Raw genomic sequence first — 19,764 nt, 5'->3', positions numbered from 1 at the left:
ATCCACGGTGGTTTGTGAAAAAAGACTGATTGAATTTGTTGACGTCTCCAAATAAGATAGATGAGTGAGATTGAATAACGTCAGCATTTTGGAATTTTTTTTTATGATTAATATTTTTATTTTGTATTATTTTTTATGTGGACTTCGTATTTTTTTTTATTATTAATAAATGTGAATGAAATATGTGGACTTGTGGAGTAGATCATGACGGGTTCGAGTTCAGAGCTTCTTACATATAATAGTGATAGCATACATCATATCATATAGAACATTCACATTATAATAATTTAAAGTGACAATAGGAACTTTCAAGTTGTGGCGTATTTAGATACTTGTTCCAACTTTAGTAGGTAATGAAACTTTCAAAAATATAAGCCTATTTAAAAGTGTGCTAAATTTGTGGCCTACTTACATATTCATTCCATCTATGGTAGTAATGGAACTTTATATAACTTTAAAAAGTATATCTTGCATGTTTACATGTTCCAAAGCTGTGGCTACTTCCAGGAAGAGAAAAAACTTTGCAAAGTTACGGCCTATTTACATATCCTTTGCATCTTTAATAGTAATGGAACTTTCAAAAGTTTAAGCCTATATTTACGAGTGGAGCACATAAAATGTAATATTTGTATTGGCTCCAACTTTTCTACTGCATTTGATCTTCATTAGTAGACTTGTGTTTCTTTTCATCTTCATCAGAATTTTCATCAGTAGTTTTGTGTTTCTTTTTATCTACATCAGTAGGTTGTGTTTCTATTTAATTTGAGTCAAAAGTGATGTCCTATTTGTTAGACATTTATTTGTATAGACTAAAACATACATGATTATGAATAAAGTGCGGAATTAATAAATCATATATGCACTATAATTTAAGGATTGAAATACCTCCAGCCATTGAATCTTTGAGCTTTAGTCTCACATAAGCATGATTTGCAAAAAAAACCGATTGATGTGGGTAATCGGGCTTCCTCGCTCTCTCAACTCTCTTTAGATGGAATTTTGTTGTTATGAACAGAATGAGTGAGGAGCTCGGGGACCTAGACCCTATATTTATAGGTGAGATACTCCATCAGTATCTGCGCCACATTAATTGTCAGAATATTTTGACAATTAATTCAGGAAATCAAATCAGGTAATGAATATAGAAATCTGACCATATATAGAATATTACATAATTGATTTTGTCCAGATTCAATGAATATAAAATATTCATTTATCAGAAAATCAATTATTTATTTATTTCCTTAAATAGAAATTTATTTCTTTAAATAGAAATATATTTCCTTAAATAAAATATTCTTATATTCTCCCACTTGGTCAGCATTTAGACTAAAACATTCAAACCCAAACGTTCCCCATTATATAATAAACATACGAATCATAGCGACATGTCCTCATTATAAGTCGAGTATTATCTTCCATGTATTACGATATATTTATTATATAACAATGTACTTTATGTGGCAATGTACTTAAGCGAATAAACCCTAACCCTTATGTTTATTCAGGTCCTCTTACGATAATTTTCTCAGATAAAATTAAGGTGCACATAAATATGAGAAAACATCGAAATTGGAGTTTCATTGAATAATTTTTGGTTGTACAAATAAAAAACTGCATATGGGTTAACTGAATCTCGCATTTACTTTATGATCCTTGAATTTGTGTTGCGGCATACCTTTAGTCAAGGATATGCGATTACCCAATTCAGTTTGCGTGATTAATGACCACTTATCACGCCTTTTTATGGCTAAATACTTAATGTCGATATGCTAGCTTCGACCAGTACTTTATAGTTATTAGCCATAAATATTGTAGCTGAATTTATTGCAAAATTTTCTTAATGGCCTAATGAAACTATAATTCTGAACTCTAGGCCTACTATGAAACTCTATAATACATCATACGAGATGTATCCTCAAAACAATAAATGAATCTGACTTCTATAGTGGAAATAACAATCAAGATTCTCTACAATATAACTTACTGGTAATCTTAAGGTTGTAATAAAATATTGATTTACGTGAATCAATACAACCAGTGAAGTACGTTAGAATCTGATTGGTTAACTATATTTCCAGATGGTCAATTCATCTTAACAAAATATGTATGAATATATTTTTAGTATCTTAAAGACACCTCATCACTTTGTATGAAGAATAAAGTGGTCTTAACTTTAGTTATTCTGATACTACTTAACGATCCTGAAACAAATGTAATACAAAGTCTTATTCAGACTCTTAGGCATACATTAGGCTTCTAAAATAGAAGCAAATGAATGTTCTTAATTTATTCTCACTCCAGACCATTTTTCAGATGCTGGTTCGAGTTGAATTTATCACACTTAAAGATAAAAGTTATACATAATTTTATTTAATCAGAGATGTTGTGGCTACTCTCTAATTAATTAAAATTATATATGTTATTTATATTCTTTATCTCAAAATAATAATTTGAGATATGAATTATTTCAACTTATATAGAAAACTTTTATCATCATTTGCAAGTAACATATTGTCTACGTATAAAACAAATATTACTCCCACTAACCTTCTGGTATATAATTATTTCCATAATTCTCTTTTCAAACCTAAAGGAAAAGATGATATAATACCAATTTGTGAGATGTTTGTTTTAATCTATAGGTAGACACTTTAAGCTTGCATATTCTCACCACTTATTAGAGGAAAATCTTTATGGCAGTCTGTATACCTTCTCCTCTAGTTCACTGTTTAGAATTGATTAATGAATTAAAACAAGCAACAAATGCCAAGGTCTATAATAGAATCTTTTACAAAAACAAGTGAGAATGCAAATCTCCTTTGTTATTGATTCTTATTTCAAAATGAACTTCTTAGCAATGAATATTCTTTTATATCTTTATGTTTCTCAATGTTGCCTAATGAAGATTATTGGTGAAAAAACTTATGCTTAATTAATGTTCTCCACCCCATTAGGCAACTTTACTAAAGATAAACTTTATTGCTCTTTAAGATATTCATTTCTTCATTCGTGGCATATTGTACTACAACTTCAATTCTTTATCATTCTATAATTTAATTTGTGTCTCAAATTAATATTGTAGTTGAACTCTTATTGTACAAAATGTAATCACTAGAAAACATTGATCTTATTGTTCTAATAAGTCATCTTAAGGATGGACCAACAAACTCTTAAAAGAGCAAATGGTTCAATATGCATGTTATTTTAGCAATTACTAAATAACATAACTTATTAGAATTTTATCAATGGCTTGTAGATTATTAATGATTAGTTATGAATTCTCAATAACCATTAATCTTAAGGGTTGTTGTGAATCATAATTAATCTAACACTTGAGGTGGAAGTTTGAGAAAATATGAATGATCTTTCTCTGAAACTAGGTTCCTAGATTGATCACTCCCACTGATCAAGTCAATTCTTAATTCCACAGTTCTAGTGTTGTGAGATGGATAATAAAATATGTAACCCTTAAACCTTATAGCTTTTCAAAAGAAATATGCTCATTTATGGTTTTGGGCCCAGATTTTTTTTTTCTTTGACATTTGTACTCTAACTATATGTGAGTATTTATAAAATGTGTACATGTCATCAAGTCGATTTTCAACCTTATCACAACTCAAAATATGTTTGAGAAACAACTTTGGTTAGAACACGATTCGATATGTACACCCCCATTTAAGAGTATCAATAGACAAAGATTTAGGAAGGTTTGGAGTTTGCTATGTAGGCTCCACCCCATGTCCAAAAAAATGCTTAGTTTCTTAAATCTATCACACACTATGATTTAGGTGTACCAGGCATATGTATTGGGCAATGAATCCATGCTTTTAAAGAAACTTTACAAATGGACTGGGAGTTTATCCATACTCACGAATTTTAATGTAATTTTCTCCATTTTATATTTGATCTCACTATCTTAATATGCAAAATGCCCTATTTCTCTACTTAAGATTTAAATGTCTTTGAAACATATAAATCTATACTTTTGTAGAAAAATAATTTATGTGAGTAATCATTAAAAAAGAAATGCAAAATTTGAGTCCATGTCTTCAAAATTAATTGACTTGTATAATTTCTAATATGATAGAATTCTAATATGCACCGATTTTGACTTGTTGGAATACATATTCTTAATGAATTTCACACAAGTTCTAAATAAAGTTAGTAAAATCAGTGTAATGAATATCCCCATCATTTACTAACATTTATTCTATTTATGGATATATGTTCCATAATTTTTGGTTCTATAATGTAGAAAAGTTCTTATTAATAACACATTTCTTATTGTCAGATTGAACTTGCATATCTTTATGAGTGACATCATTTTATAGTAAAGACCTTTAAATGTGTCTAAATCAAGTTTCAAAAGAAGCTTGGAACATAAAGATCTTTGCTAATTTTAAAACAAAGTCACTACTATATTGCTTGTTCCTTAAACTTCTAAATGTGAGAACTTATCTTGTCTGTGGATAAGATTTGCTCACAGTTACTGACTTTCTTAGGTTTATTTGTAAACCTTGGAAGAAATTATGAATGTGGAATAACAATTTAAAATAATCCACTATGTGTTAATAATCACATTAACTATATTAGAATGAATTCATACATAATAAATTAAAATTTATTGGTGATAATAAAGTGTGATTTATTTTTCTTAATTATACAGTAAAAACTATACATTTTAGATGAAGTTATCAGAATAAATTTTGAAAATTTCTACTCGTATGGAAGAAATGTATGAATAGTGATGTAATAAAATTACATATAAAGTTTTGAGGTTTAAATGAATCATGTTTTTACCAATGAATAAACATGCTTAAATATGAAATCTTATTAAACAAAAATTGCCTGTGGGCTAAATTTTTAATTTAATAAGATTAGATTTAGATGTAGATTATGATAGATTTACACAATTTATGAAAAAACTTAAAGTTTAATATTTCTATCTCAATGAAAGGTATGAAACACTTAATTATTTATAAATGTTTCAAAATTTTATACTTTTTGATAAAATTATTAAATTAAATCTACATAATTCCCTGTGGGATAAATTAAGAGAATTTAATTTAACATATTAATCATGTAAATAAAATAAAATCCCTGTAGGGTAAGATTATTATGTTCACATAATTCATGTCCATTATGTGATCTTAATCCACTTAATATATATAATTTTATATAATTAAGGATGTTATGGCTACTCCCTAATTATTTAAAATTATGTGGTTCACTAGACACTAAAGTATAAACTAAAGATTAAAATTTTACTAAATCTAAAATTGCCTGTGGGCTAAATTTTAAATTTAATAAAATTAGATGAACTTTATGATAGATTTAATTAAACAATTAGTTTTGGAAAATGAAGGTTTATTATCTATCTTTAATTAAATTTGTGATAACACTATTAAATTAAATCTCCATAACTCCCTGTGGGGTAAATTAAGAGAATTTAATTTAACATATTATCCTAATTAATTATATAAATATAATAAAATCCATGTGGGGTAAAATTATTATATCTATATAATTAATTACAAGTTATGTCCATTAAGGTGAATTTTAATTAATATATAATTTTATACAAATAAGGATGCTGTGGCTACTCCCTAATTATATAAAATTATATTTTCACTTTGACATTAGGTATTGGGCTCTACCTAAAAGTAATTTCGTTATTAACATAATAAACAATCACTGAGATTAGTGCTCCTAGTGTAGTCGTCCGAAGATCATTAAAAACCGTTCTAGATATGAGCATTTGTCCCAAGTTCATGTTTTTTTATGTCAAACCACAAAATTACTTACATTTTATTTATATTTTATTCATTTTAGGAAGTTTTATGAATATTTTATGAATAATTTTATGAAGTTTTATGAAACTTAATGTGCTATAATAAAATATTCAACCTATCTTAATGTTTGAATATTGCTAAATATATCTAGCACTATAAAAGGAATTTATGTATAGCATTTAAATCATACAAATCAAAATTAATTGTATTAAAAATAAATTTGCCAAATAAATACAAATTAATACAATTATTGTATGATAATAAATTAAATGCTTAATTCCATAATATATAATTAATTATGCATTTATGACCATATAATATCTTAAATATTTGCACTAATAATTAATTTGTATAAATAAGGTAAATATACAAATTAGTACAATTAATTATATGAAATGAATTAAATGCAAAATTAAAAAATATACTTAATGGTAGATTATCAATTAATTTAATCAATAAATTACTTAATTGGTAAATAAATATAATAATTGCGCACTTAATTGTAGAATAATTAAATATTCACATTCTTAAAATATCACAATTATTGTAATTACATGTAAAAATAAAGCATGTAATTAATTTACCAAATTAAAAACTTTCCATAATAATTTATTACTAAATAACATATAATATATGAAGATATATATTAAATAAGAATGGAAAGTTTAAACAAATGTAATTTAATTGACTAAATAAACAAAATAAGGAAATAAAATAAAATTCCAAAAATAAATCAAAATAATAAAATTTCGGAATTTCCTTAAATTTTTCTTAATTTTCCTTTTTTTTTTTTTGAAAAATCTGCCCTGAAAAACGACATAATAAATTTTCCTTAAACTTCCAAAAATCATGAAATCAATTCTAAAATGATCTAAATGAAAAAAATTAAGAGATCTATATTGATTTCAAGCATTGAAAACACGCAAAATGTATACTTTAATTTCAAAAGGTGTTCTCGGGTCCGAATGGATTTTTCCAGTAAAGTTTTTTAGATTTTAAAGTATTAAAATTATTTTGATGCACAAAATCGATCTATAATATCTTATGAATATAGTAATGCATATAGAATTCAAAATAAATACCAAAAATGAAAACGGAAAAAATACAGACCGAAGCATAAAACTTTCATGTATATATATACTCGTATACAATATATACTGCATAAAATCATCATTAATGTATAGAAGAGAGTATTACATACAATTTCATGCAATAAAAGTATATATAAAATATATATATACGTATATATACAACAATACTTACGTATATATATAATATATATAAACAAAATTAAAATATGAATATATAGATATGTATATACATAGATTGAATTAAAATGTATATATATGATCGGAATTATATGAATATGAATATATATATAAAATATATATAAATTAAGAACCGATCATATACGTATATATACTTATATATGAAGATGCATACGAATATAAATATATATATATGTATATATATATATGAAGATGAATATGAATATGAATATATATATGTATAAAAAGGAATTGAGTATGAATGTGTATATATATATAATCGGGATTATATAATATGAAAGTATATATATAAAATATATCTAATTTATATTATAAATAAAGAACCCTGTAAAAGTATATATATATATAAAACTCAAAATAAATTAAGGCAGAGATATATAATCCGCTCTGATACCAACTGTTAGACATTTATTTGTATAGACTAAAACATACATGATTATGAATAAAGTGCGGAATTAATAAATCATATATGCACTATAATTTAAGGATCGAAATACCTCCAGCCATTGAATCTTTGAGCTTTAGTCCCACATAAGCATGATCTGCAAAAGAAACCGATTGATGTGGGTAATCGGGCTTCCTCGCTCTCTCAACTCTCTTTAGATGGAATTTTGCTGTTATGAACAGAATGAGTGAGGAGCTTGGGGACCGAGACCCTATATTTATAGGTGAGATACTCCATCAGTATCTGCGCCACATTAATTGTCAGAATATTTTGACAATTAATTCAGGAAATCAAATCAGGTAATGAATATAGAAATCTGACCATATATAGAATATTACATAATTGATTTTGTCCAGATTCAATAAATATAAAATATTCATTTATCAGAAAATCAATTATTTATTTATTTCCTTAAATAGAAATTTATTTCTTTAAATAGAAATATATTTCCTTAAATAAAATATTCTTATACTATTAGGATGTTTAAATTTCACCCTTTATAGCCCATCTTTAATATGACAACAATCAAACATGATGACACTCAAAGAGGGGTACCATTTTCGAAACACATAATTGCATTGCACAGAAAATTAGAAATTAGAATACTTGGTAGTGTTTGTGTAATGGTTATTTCTATATGAGCATTGTTAGCACCTTCTCGACATGTCGCGTTCCCTAAAAGTTATTATATAAAATTATATGGGACCCGATACTTAGTTGGACCAATAACGATATTGACACATAGGAGGGTGCTAGGCACCACTGGTGCCCTTTAGCATTTCTCTTTCTATATATACATACTATTAAAAAATTACGTACAAGGCACGTATATTAAAATTTATGCTAAGTACTTTTTACTTTATTTAAAAAATGATACAATTAAAAATTAAAAAAATATATATTATTAGTTATTAGGTGAGATTATTATTAGGAATAATTATATAAGGCACTATTTTTTGTAAAATATTTACATTTTTACGTTCAAAGAATATTTTTTTACATTTTTACGATTTTTCAAAAAATAACACGAAAACAACATATAAAATCAACAAGAAAATTACATAAAAATAATATCAAAATAACAACAAAAAATTACATACATATAACAAAAAAATCAACAAAAAATTAACAAGATTACAACATAAAAAGACCGGATTTTCTGTAAATAAAATCAAAAAAATCGTAAAAAAGTTTAAAATTCCGTGACACCGTATTTTTGTAATTTTTTTGTTGTTTTCATGTTTTTGTGAAATAATCTCTTATTATTATGTATATCTAAATAATATAATTTATAATTTTAACAATTAAAAAAAAAATATCAGATGTAATATATTAGTATTTAAGAAAGCTTGATAATTTAAATATGATCTTAAGTTAATTCAAAAATAAACTAAAAATTGATGTTCATGATACTTAAGGAAACACAACTTAATTGTTGTGTGTAAGATAAAAAAGAAAATTAAAAATCAATCTCTGAATTGTTGATAATTGAAGATAACATCTGTCTAAAAATTATAGATAAGAAAAATAATGATACTCATGGGTAGATTTTAATCTTCATTTGCTTCAACATAGACGATAGTGTAATTTTTATATTTTACACTTTTCATTCTAATTGAGTCCGCATATAATTGAGTTGTCCATTTTTTTGTTGATAAATTGAATATAGTAGTGTCAAGTCACGTAAATATTAGTTTTATTTAAATTTCAGTGAATTTTTCATTTTAGAATTTGGTAACTAATTTTGAATTATTATTGAACGACTTGATAAGTATACCATGTGTATATAAACCTATAATATGCACATTGTTATTAATAATAAATAATAAGCTAATCTTAATATATTCATACTCATATAGTAAGTTAATCTCAATTTGAAAACATGTGTATGATAACATAAGATGAACATTATTTAACTGAAACTATTATAGGAAAGATCTATCTTTCTTATCACTTTTAGACATAAATAAAAAGAATAAAATGTAATACTTTACCAATTTTCTGTTGTTATAAGGATGTCTAAAAATACAATTAAAACTTTTAACTTTTTATAGAATGACAAAAGTAATTAAAATTCATGATACAATCAATTTGTTTTGGAATAATTTAGTGCTCGAATAATTTAGAACTATAAACTGATGAAGTTAGAGCAGTCAGTATTATTAAATACATGAATACTCATCGTTCTTTGAAGAGCTTTGCGATGTGAAAAGACAAGTAGGTGTTTATGTCTAATATATTATATATAGAAATCATTATTCAGTTTTAAAAAAGAGATATAGAGAATAAAGCAAAAAAAATTATACCTTAAGGATTATAAGATGTTTAGAACCTTCATTATCTCATTTCTTCCAAACACAACCTTGACTTTCTTGTTCTTTGTTTATTTTTTTTCAATGAAATAAAGAAAAGTGGAATGTATGAACCTGCGTATTCCTTTTGCATCATACATGGGTATTAGATTAAAATATATAAATTATGATACGTAAAAGCCAACACTTTTAAAAATAGCATATAACTCTAAACTAACTGCAAATATCAAAATTTGAAAATACATTTTTATTATTATAATAAAATATATGGTATTTTTGTTATAGAATACTATCACTTTTTGTTAAACATGGTTTTCACCTTTTATTTTTAGAATGAGTTTCAAAAATTCTGAAAAAAAAAAAATTCTTGAATATGTCGTGAGTTTTGGAATGTTATAATTGAACTTGAAAAAACATATGGTTTTTTTGTTATAGAATACTATCATTTTTTTTTTGTCAAACACATAGTTTTCACCTTTTATTTTTGGAATTTTGTTGCAGGATACGATGATGATGGGTTAATGCTAATCATGCGGTTTATAGCAAATTGGTCAGTTTATTTTGCCAAATTAATAAATGCAATTGATATTCTTCTTCATCATTATCGTCATCATAAAAAATCCATTCTCATTATTCATAACACATCTTTGAAGTTGAAGAGGCTCTAATCTCGTCATCAAAATCGTTAGTCAATCAGATTTTACTCTCTCTTGCTCGCCCATACCACTGGTAAAATTAAACTAAAATGTCTTATTTTCCAGTTCTTTGTGTGTATATATATATTTTGTTTATTTCCCACAATCGAGGGCATATGATATTGTGGTTTGCGTTGGAATTTAATGTGTCTCCTTCGTTGTTCCTTACCTATTCAAGTTGAGTATATATGATAGCATTAGCATTGACCGCCGATCAATTCGATAGTGGGGTCTATGCATTTTTTTTTTTTGAAAAAAAGACGACATGCCTATATAATTAACTTATTTCGATGGGATGATTTTGCAGCAAGTATCCATGCTTGTTCGATGAACTTGCCGTAACTCAACATCCAAAGGTACGAATGCAAATAAAACAATGTTACATACATATTTATTTTTGTTGATCTATCTATATATTTACTTAATCTGAATTGATTACATGAACAGTATTTGGTGTTTGCATGCTCTGATTCTCGAGTGAGTCCTTCGCATATCTTAAATTTTCAACCAGAAGAAGTTTTTTTTTTTTTTTGAGAAATTTTCCATATTATTATAAATTAAGGTTCATTTACAATAACAAAGAGAATAGGATAAGGTATTTCTCTTATCCAAGATACATCTTCATCCAACTCTAGGGCGTATTTAGCCAAGCCATGGGCAGCTTGATTAGCTTGCCTACGAGCATGAGTAACAACTCCAGGGAAAGAGGATAAAAGACAGCGAACAGAGGCGGAGGTACTCTTTGGGTTGGGGTGACCATGGTCCCCCTCAATTTCCAACAGATATTTATGTATCTTGATGATATTATTAATTTATTAAAAAAACTTTAAAGATACTCTTATTGTGATTCTTTTTTGGAGATATATGATTGAAAATTGTAATTTAGTAAATAGAAAACAGGTCACTAAAATTACATGTAGTACTTTTGTATTCCATATCCAATAGAATTTTTTTTCTTTTATGGAAATTTTTATTTTGCAATCTCTATTATGGTTACACAAAATGATCTTTTTGATCTCTCCTTACAAAAAACACAAAATCTTTTTATCTAGAAAAAGAAAATAAAATATAATATACCTCTAATACTTTGCATGAATATTTTTGGAAGGAAAAAGAGTTTTGACTAATTAATTACTAATGTACAATATATTGAAAAATATTTATAAAATTTATTATAATTACTAAAAAATTTTTGTGTTAAATACTTTTTTTTGAGAGATTAAAATTGATATGTAATTATATTTTTACATATAAATATACCATTTATTTTTAAATATAATATAATTATTAGACCGTTTAATTATGAAATTAATATCATAGTAATTATACAATTATATCTAAACATGTTCTTATTAATAATTTTTGTGATGTGCAATTCTATAAAAATATTTTCTTCAAAATATAAATTTTAAATAATTGGCCCCCCTAAGTGTTTCGTTTTGGCTCCGCCCCTGACAGCGAACATCATCAATGAGATCAGAAAAATAAGATAAGTCTATGAAAAGAATTTAAAGCAGTGGAGACTCTTTGGGCATCTGTTTCCACAAGCGCTATTGGCAATTGATGCTGAGTAGCCCAAATAAGACTGTGGAAGAGCGTCTTTGCTTCCATTTCATTACTTCGGAAGCAACCTTGAGAAGGCTTAGAAAACACAGCAATAACTTCTCCCTTGTTGTTACGAACAACTGCACCAATTCCGAATTTCTTGTCGTTAAAATTTGCTGCAGCATCAACATTCATCTTAAGAAGATTACCTGCAGGTGGCATCCATGAAATTTCAGTTGTTGGTTTCCAATTGCTTCCAGAGAAAGGACGATGTTGCTGATGTGCATCCTACGATGAAACATTTGGTTGGTTTTCACATATTACACCAGCAGGGAGGGTGCCAAGAACTTGTTGTTGCTAGTGTGTATTTTGCTGAAGCGAAGGACCATCCTGGTGTGAAGAGTTACGCACAACAGTTCCTGATGTATTGGTATGTAAATCCTGAGTCTTACAGCTGGGAGCCTTAGCAGAGCGGTAATTATCCAAATATTTTACTGCATAAGCAACCAGAGAAGAAGGGTCTCTTTTGGAACCACCATGTAGGACCTTATTTCTCTCATTCCATATACACCATAACACACATATCAAAAGTTCAACTTCAGTTTTTTTTCATTGTGTTTGCCAAGTGTATGATATAATCCCCATTAAACATACTATGAGCGTGTTGATAGTCAATTGTAAAGCGAGTCTTTTTCCATACCGATTTGGCAAAAGTACAAGAGAACAACGCATGCCCTATCGATTCCCATGCACTATTACACCTCGAACATGACGCTAAATCAATAATTTTTCTTTTGTGCAAGGCTGATGCCACGGGCAGAGCATGTTGAATCACTTTCCAAGCAAAGATTTTTACTTTTGGTGGTAATTGTAAAGCCCAGAAAAATTTCCACCAGCTCTTGAAGTCATCAGATGATGATTCTTGGTGTTTCTCAGAGATTGAATTTGTAAGGTGGAAGCCAGACTTTACAATATACTCTCCAGTTGTGTTGTAATGCCAAATCATCCTATCTTGTTATTGATAAAAACTCAAAGGAATGGTGACAATGCGATCAATGTCAATTTGAGAAAAATAATCTTGAAGGAGAGGTAAATTCCATTCCATAGTGTCAAGAATAAAAGTTGAAACCGGCAGAGAAGGTGGCCCAGAGTAACTAATAGGTCGGAATTCATCATTCCCAGGAATCCAAGGATCATGACCACTTTGAATCTGAAAACCATTATCAATTTTAAATCTCAACCCTTTGATGAGAAGTTCTCTTCCCCAATGAATCTCTTGCCATGTCAATGAAGGAGAGTGGCCAAGGTGGGCTTCAAGGAAGGAATTCCTTGAGTAGTATCTATGCTTCAAAAGACGTCCTAGAAGTGAATTTGGATTTTCGAATAATCTCCTGTTGGGTTTTATGCCCTAAATAAAACTCATTTCAATATAATCGGATTTACTTATTAATATAGATCAGAAATAACATTTAATGTTGCATGGTTCACATAATTTATTTCATGATTATATACATATAATGTATGAATTCTATTTAAGTCCAGAACATATGAATTTGTTAATGATTATAGTGTTGTCAACACAGTGGAATATAATCTTAATTATATGTTCGAAAGTTTATTCCCTAATTTGTCAGTTCACTGGATTTAGACTGACATGATAATCAGCAATAGGTATTCTTACACCTTGGATAAGTGTTATGTCCTTTCCAGGACATTGGCAAAGTTTACCAGCATCGGATGTATGGAGTATACATCGGAAGGGACCGATATTGAACTTTGATTAGATATATTAAAATTTACCGTAATATCTATTCAATTCAATATCTCCTGTTGATCCTAGATCAAATGATCTTAATCCTGATATGTTTAAGTTCGATCTCAAGAGTATTATACATGTTCTTTGATTTGTTAGTTAAGCCTACTTTTGGGTCAGGGTGATACGTACATTTTGGGAACATGATAGTATAATTGAGTGGGAGCGCTAACATAAATATGGAATCTATAACTTCTATAGGAATTTAGAAGTGAAACAATGATATCCTTCGAGCTTGGCTAAATAGAGATAAATGGTGGAGATCTCATTTCACTTCGCTGAAATATCATTTATACGGAGCTAAGTGTTTTAAGGATAAAATACATTGAAGGTGTAACGGTAACTTAGTGCCTATTCAATGTAGATCATCTATTAGAGGATCATTGATCAAATTAGGATTATAACAATGGATAACTAATGACGTATCTATATCGTGGAACATATAGAGCGTTCTATATACTGAGAGTGCAATTCTAAGTTCTATGCGTGGATTCAACGAAGAATTAATAAGTCAGTGAATTTAAGATATAAATTCTTGATCTGCTTATTGGAAGCTCGGATATATAGACCCATGGTCCCCATACTAGTTGAGACCATACTGCTTGTAAGAATCAGTTAATTGATTTTGATTAATCAATTATAATTCTAAAGTTAGACTATGTCTACTTTGTGAATTTTCACTAAGCAAGGGCGAAATTGTAAGAAAAGAGATTCTAGGTTTATTTATTAATTAAGAGACTTTATATGTCTAATTAATAAATATATTAAATGACAATATTATTTCATAATTAATTTTTTAGTTATTAAATAATTAGAATTGACATTTAAATGGTTGAATTTGAAAATCGGCGTTTTTGAGAAAATGAGATGCAGAATGATAAAATAGCAAAATTGCATAAGTGAGGTCCATTATCCAAAGCCCAGGCCGGCCACTATTGTATGCTTTTATCATTTATTTTTTCATTATTTTAATGCCAAATAATTCTAACTTAAACCTAGGTGGTTACCTATAAATAGGTAGTGATGGCTTTAGGAAAAGATGATACATATCATTCCTTCAGAGAAAAATTTCTAGCCACCACCTTCTCTCTTATTTTCTTCTCTAAATTTCGAAATCCTTGAGTGAATGAGTGAGTGCCCACACACATCAAGTGGTATCTCAATCACAATGTGTAAGACTGTGGAAAATCAACCAACAAGAAGGAGATTCAGCATCAAAGGAAGGAGAGAAAGAGATTCAGGTTCAGATCTTGGTGATGCTCTGCTACAGAAAGGAATCAAGGGCTAGAGATCTGAACGGAAGGAGTCATTATATTCCGCTGTTAAGGTTTCCTAAACTTTATATGTGTTTATTTCATTGTTTTAGAATTCATATTAGGATGTTAATGAAACATACTTGTTAGTAAATCTAGATCTGGTAAAATATATCCAACAACTGGCCTCAGAGCCATGGTAATGATTTACTTTCATGAAATATGAATTAAAACGATGTTTTGCATTGATTTGGATGGTTTCATGTGATTTATGTGCTTATTTGATGATAGAAATCACAATATATGTTACTGAAATATTTTTTTTATTTCGATCAGGAATTATTTTTTCTGGAAAGTAGACAAAAAAATAATAAATTTAGGCTTTTACAAAACCTAATTTGAATTTTTTATGAATTAGTTATGATTTTTTGAATTTGAACGAAAATATCGGGATTTGAATGTCACACGCACGCGCACGAGCCTCGGATCCGCTTGGACACGTTGCTGTCTGAAGGGCAGCTCGCGCCCAAGATCCTCGGTCAAATGGTGCTGCTTGCAGCCTCTAAGCTCGGCCAAACTTCCCCTTCCGCGCGCGCAGGGGTATGCATTGCATACCCCTGTGCCTCAAAGTTGTTTTCGTCATAACTTTTGATTCAAAAATCATTTTTCATTGAAACAAAAGCCAATTTTTGGTAGAATTTTGTGTAGAATCTGAATTTTCAATAAAAAATCTAATTTTCAGAATAAAATTAATTTTTATTAATTTTTTAATTAATTAAAATTAGTTTATAATATTAGTAGGCTTTGAATTTTGAAAATTTGATTTCTCACAAAGGAGCCTTATGGTTATTTTTTAAAATTTTAGATTATTTTATTTATTTTAATTATAAGATCAGATATTATTTTTTAAATGATCTTACTTTGATATTAAAATATTATCTTTTAAAAATAATCTTGTACTAATTTTAAAATTTGCTAACCATATCATATTTTTTTTTTCAAATTTGTTATTTTCAAAATATATTTTATTAATTAAAATTATAAGATTAGGAATATGTTAGGTTTAACATTTTATCTTATTAGATATTTTTTTTATTAAAATTATATTTTGGCAAAAATAACATGAAGATTTGAAAAATTGGTTAGTTTAGTTTGAATAGATATTTTAGGGTTTCAAACCATAAATTTTTCAAACTTATTATTTTATTATTATTTTTAAAAATATTCTAACCATATAAAATATCTTATTTTTCAATTAGTTTATTTATGTAATATTTAAATTTATTTAATTATAAGACTCAGAATATAATAAAATATCAAAATTTAAAATTCAAGATATTATATTATATTATCTTATTAGAAATTTTAAATAAATTTAAATTTTGAATAAACTTGATATTTGAAAAATTGGTTAGATATTTTTGATTTTTTGTTAGAATTTAAGAAATTTAGGAGTTTGTTGAATTTTGAATTTATTCAAATATTCTCTAACAACCTAAATTTGAATTCTAGTTAAGATATTTATTTTAAAATTTAATTTTATTTTAAATTTTGAAATTGAGATATTTTAGCTTACTTTCCAGATATTCCAGAGCAGTTATTATTGTTTGTATTGTTTGATTATATTATTATGTATTCAATTTTTTCTTTTACAAACATATTATTTATTTGATCTAAATTGCTATGATTAACTTGTTGACAGATCCAATAGTCTGATTTTAATCATAGTCCAATTGTCAATAGATCTTATAAATAATTTGTAACAGGTAATTTTGCAATTTCTTTCATTTGTGTAAACCTAGTAACATGATAGGGCCCATCCAAATCTTTTGACCTGTGTGAGCCTATATGTTTGCTATTGGGCTTAGATGCATATATGAATCCTATTTAAGTTTTACTAAGTAAATGGACTAGGTTGCTAAAATAAATTTTGACATAAGTAAATTTATTTAGGCCCAATTAGATTTGGGCTTATTCAATGAATAACAATTGTTTATTTAAAGGTTAAATTCCTCTCTTTTGGGCCTTGTGTGAGAGTTGGGGGCCAATAGAAGTGGGTACGACATACTGAACCCAGCTCCCCCTCACATGAACTACCCCAATTGTGAAGACCCATTTGCCTTATTTAAATAATTGTATTAGGTTAAATATATTAGTCCAAACTAATTAAAATTGACTTAGCAACATAATTAACTTTTAAAATATATGAAATTTAATTTTTCATTTAATATTTTAAAGTTATATTTAGAAAAACACTTAGTAAATGAAATTATTCTAGATAGTTATTTCTAGGACTAGTTATTTTTTCTAAAATTTAATTAGGAAAATATCATAGATTGTGAAATTAATTGTTTAATAATTAATTTTGGTACAATCTAAGTTAAGTATATTTTTCCTAGTATTAAATTAGAATTAATAATTAAGTCTTCTCTATACTTAATTATTTATTTCTTGAATTAATACATTTAATTAAATTAAAAATTTAAATATTTAAGTTGATTTTCATCATGATACTTAAATATTATTATTTTCATGTTATTTAATAAAAATTAAAAATTATTTTAAGTTTGAAATCTTATTTCATATAACTTAAATTTGAATAATTTTCAAAATATATTTTATTTTATTTTATCTTTTTTCCACAATTTTGAAATTGCATTTCTTAAATGCAGAAATTTAGAATTTTATTTGAAAAATAGATTAAAGTTGTAAATTATTTATTTTAATTTTGGACCAACTTAAATCAATGATTTTTTCATTTAATGATTAATTAAAATAAATGAAGTAAAATATATTTAATTAGAAAATGAATTAATTAGTCCATGAAAATCTAGATAGATATTATCTGTTTTTTGCTTAAAGTATTTTTCTAGTGTATTTAATTAAATAGAAAATTAATATTTCAGTTGATTTTCATCATGATACTTAAATATTTTAAATTTTTCTTATATATTTAATTAAATAGGAAAATTATATTTTTTGTTGTGAATTAATTTTATTAATTAATTTTGGGCCAACATATAATTAGAATAATTTTTCCAGAATTTATTTTTATTTTATTTTAAAGCATTTTTTCGAAAATAGTATTCTTAAATACTTCAATTTTTCGAAATGCAATGTATATTTATAGAAAATTAAATTTGAGTTGTAAATTAATTTAAATTAATTTTGTAACAACTTAAATTGAATATTTTTCTAAATATTTATTGGAAATTATTACTAAGATAGAAATAATTCATGTTATTTTCATATCCATCTAAGTAAAATTTATAAATATTAAATTAAAATTTATATTTAGAATTTTTCATTCTAAATTGGAAATTTTAATTAAATAAATATATATATTTAAAATAAATTGATTAAAATAAATATTAGAAGAAAATACACTTTAAATAATGAGCTTTATTATTAGGACATTCGATCTCCATTGTTGGTTTTACATAGCTTTTGTTTTAGTGAGTAATCCTCCCTAATGGAGGAACGTTCATTAGCAAGTTAACACCGTTTAATCTTGAAAGATAAGTAGCTTTGTAAGTGTTTTATATGGTATGGATCACCCTAATGGTGGCGATTGTATTTGACTTACAAAATATGAAACAATGGTGGAAGCTCATAAGATAGAATAGCCTTGACTCTCGCCTAAACGGGACAACGCTGGATTCCAATCTTGATCGAATAAAAGGTTGCTAGAATGTTTGTCATTTTAGATGAGCTGACAACTCTATTCAATGGATGGTAGCTTTGACTCTCGCCTAAACGGGACACTGATATCAGTTTGTTGAAGACCTTGAAAATTATTTAGGATTGTATGTTTTACTATTTTCACTTGTCATTCCTACTTGCTATATGTTTAATAATTTTTGAATTGTGTATGAATTTATATTGAACCATGTTATTTTTTGTTATTAAATTGTAGTTTAATTTCGAATCTTTATTGTTGGTCTAACTTGGTTTGTTTTTCTAATGAGATAAATCCCTAATGGATTTTCACCATTAGACATACATAATAGTGTTAGATCTCGAAAGAGAAATATTGTATATGCAACATCTAGCTGTTCATCAATTTATGACACCTTAGACTAGTATTTTTACAATATGAAACAAGAAGATTGTATAAATATGATTACTTTGACTCTCGCTAATCGAAGCATCGTTGGATTCTTATTTATAAACAAAATTATCCTAATTCCTCTTAGCTTATTTATTTCGAATTAGCTCAATAACATATCATTGGATGAATGGTCTATAAATCATTTCATGTCATTCTATATTTTCTCTTAAGAAATTAAATGACGCATATGATTATAATCCCGAAATTCTATCCCAAAATGATATAAATCCTCAATCTTAGAAATCTCCTACTTGTATGAGCAAATCTGACTTAGAGTTAAAATTAGTAGTGGTGGTCCAAGAAAGAATTACTCATTATATTTGGTATAAATTTAAGTCTTTGACTTTAAATTTTAGATTCCATATAAATTTTTTAATACAATACAGTTTTACTTTCACAAGTATTTAATAACCATTTTCTATCAATGGATTCAAACTGTATGGAATATGAGTTTAGTATTCTGTGACCAGGATTCACTTGCACTATTCTAAGATCTCTTTAATGTA

This window comes from Cannabis sativa, chromosome 7 (genome assembly GCF_029168945.1).
Source record: "Cannabis sativa cultivar Pink pepper isolate KNU-18-1 chromosome 7, ASM2916894v1, whole genome shotgun sequence".
In the NCBI taxonomy this organism is placed as follows: Eukaryota; Viridiplantae; Streptophyta; class Magnoliopsida; order Rosales; family Cannabaceae; genus Cannabis; species Cannabis sativa.
The sequence above is the reverse complement of the archived record's forward strand: the minus strand, read 5'-3'. Positions refer to the sequence as shown.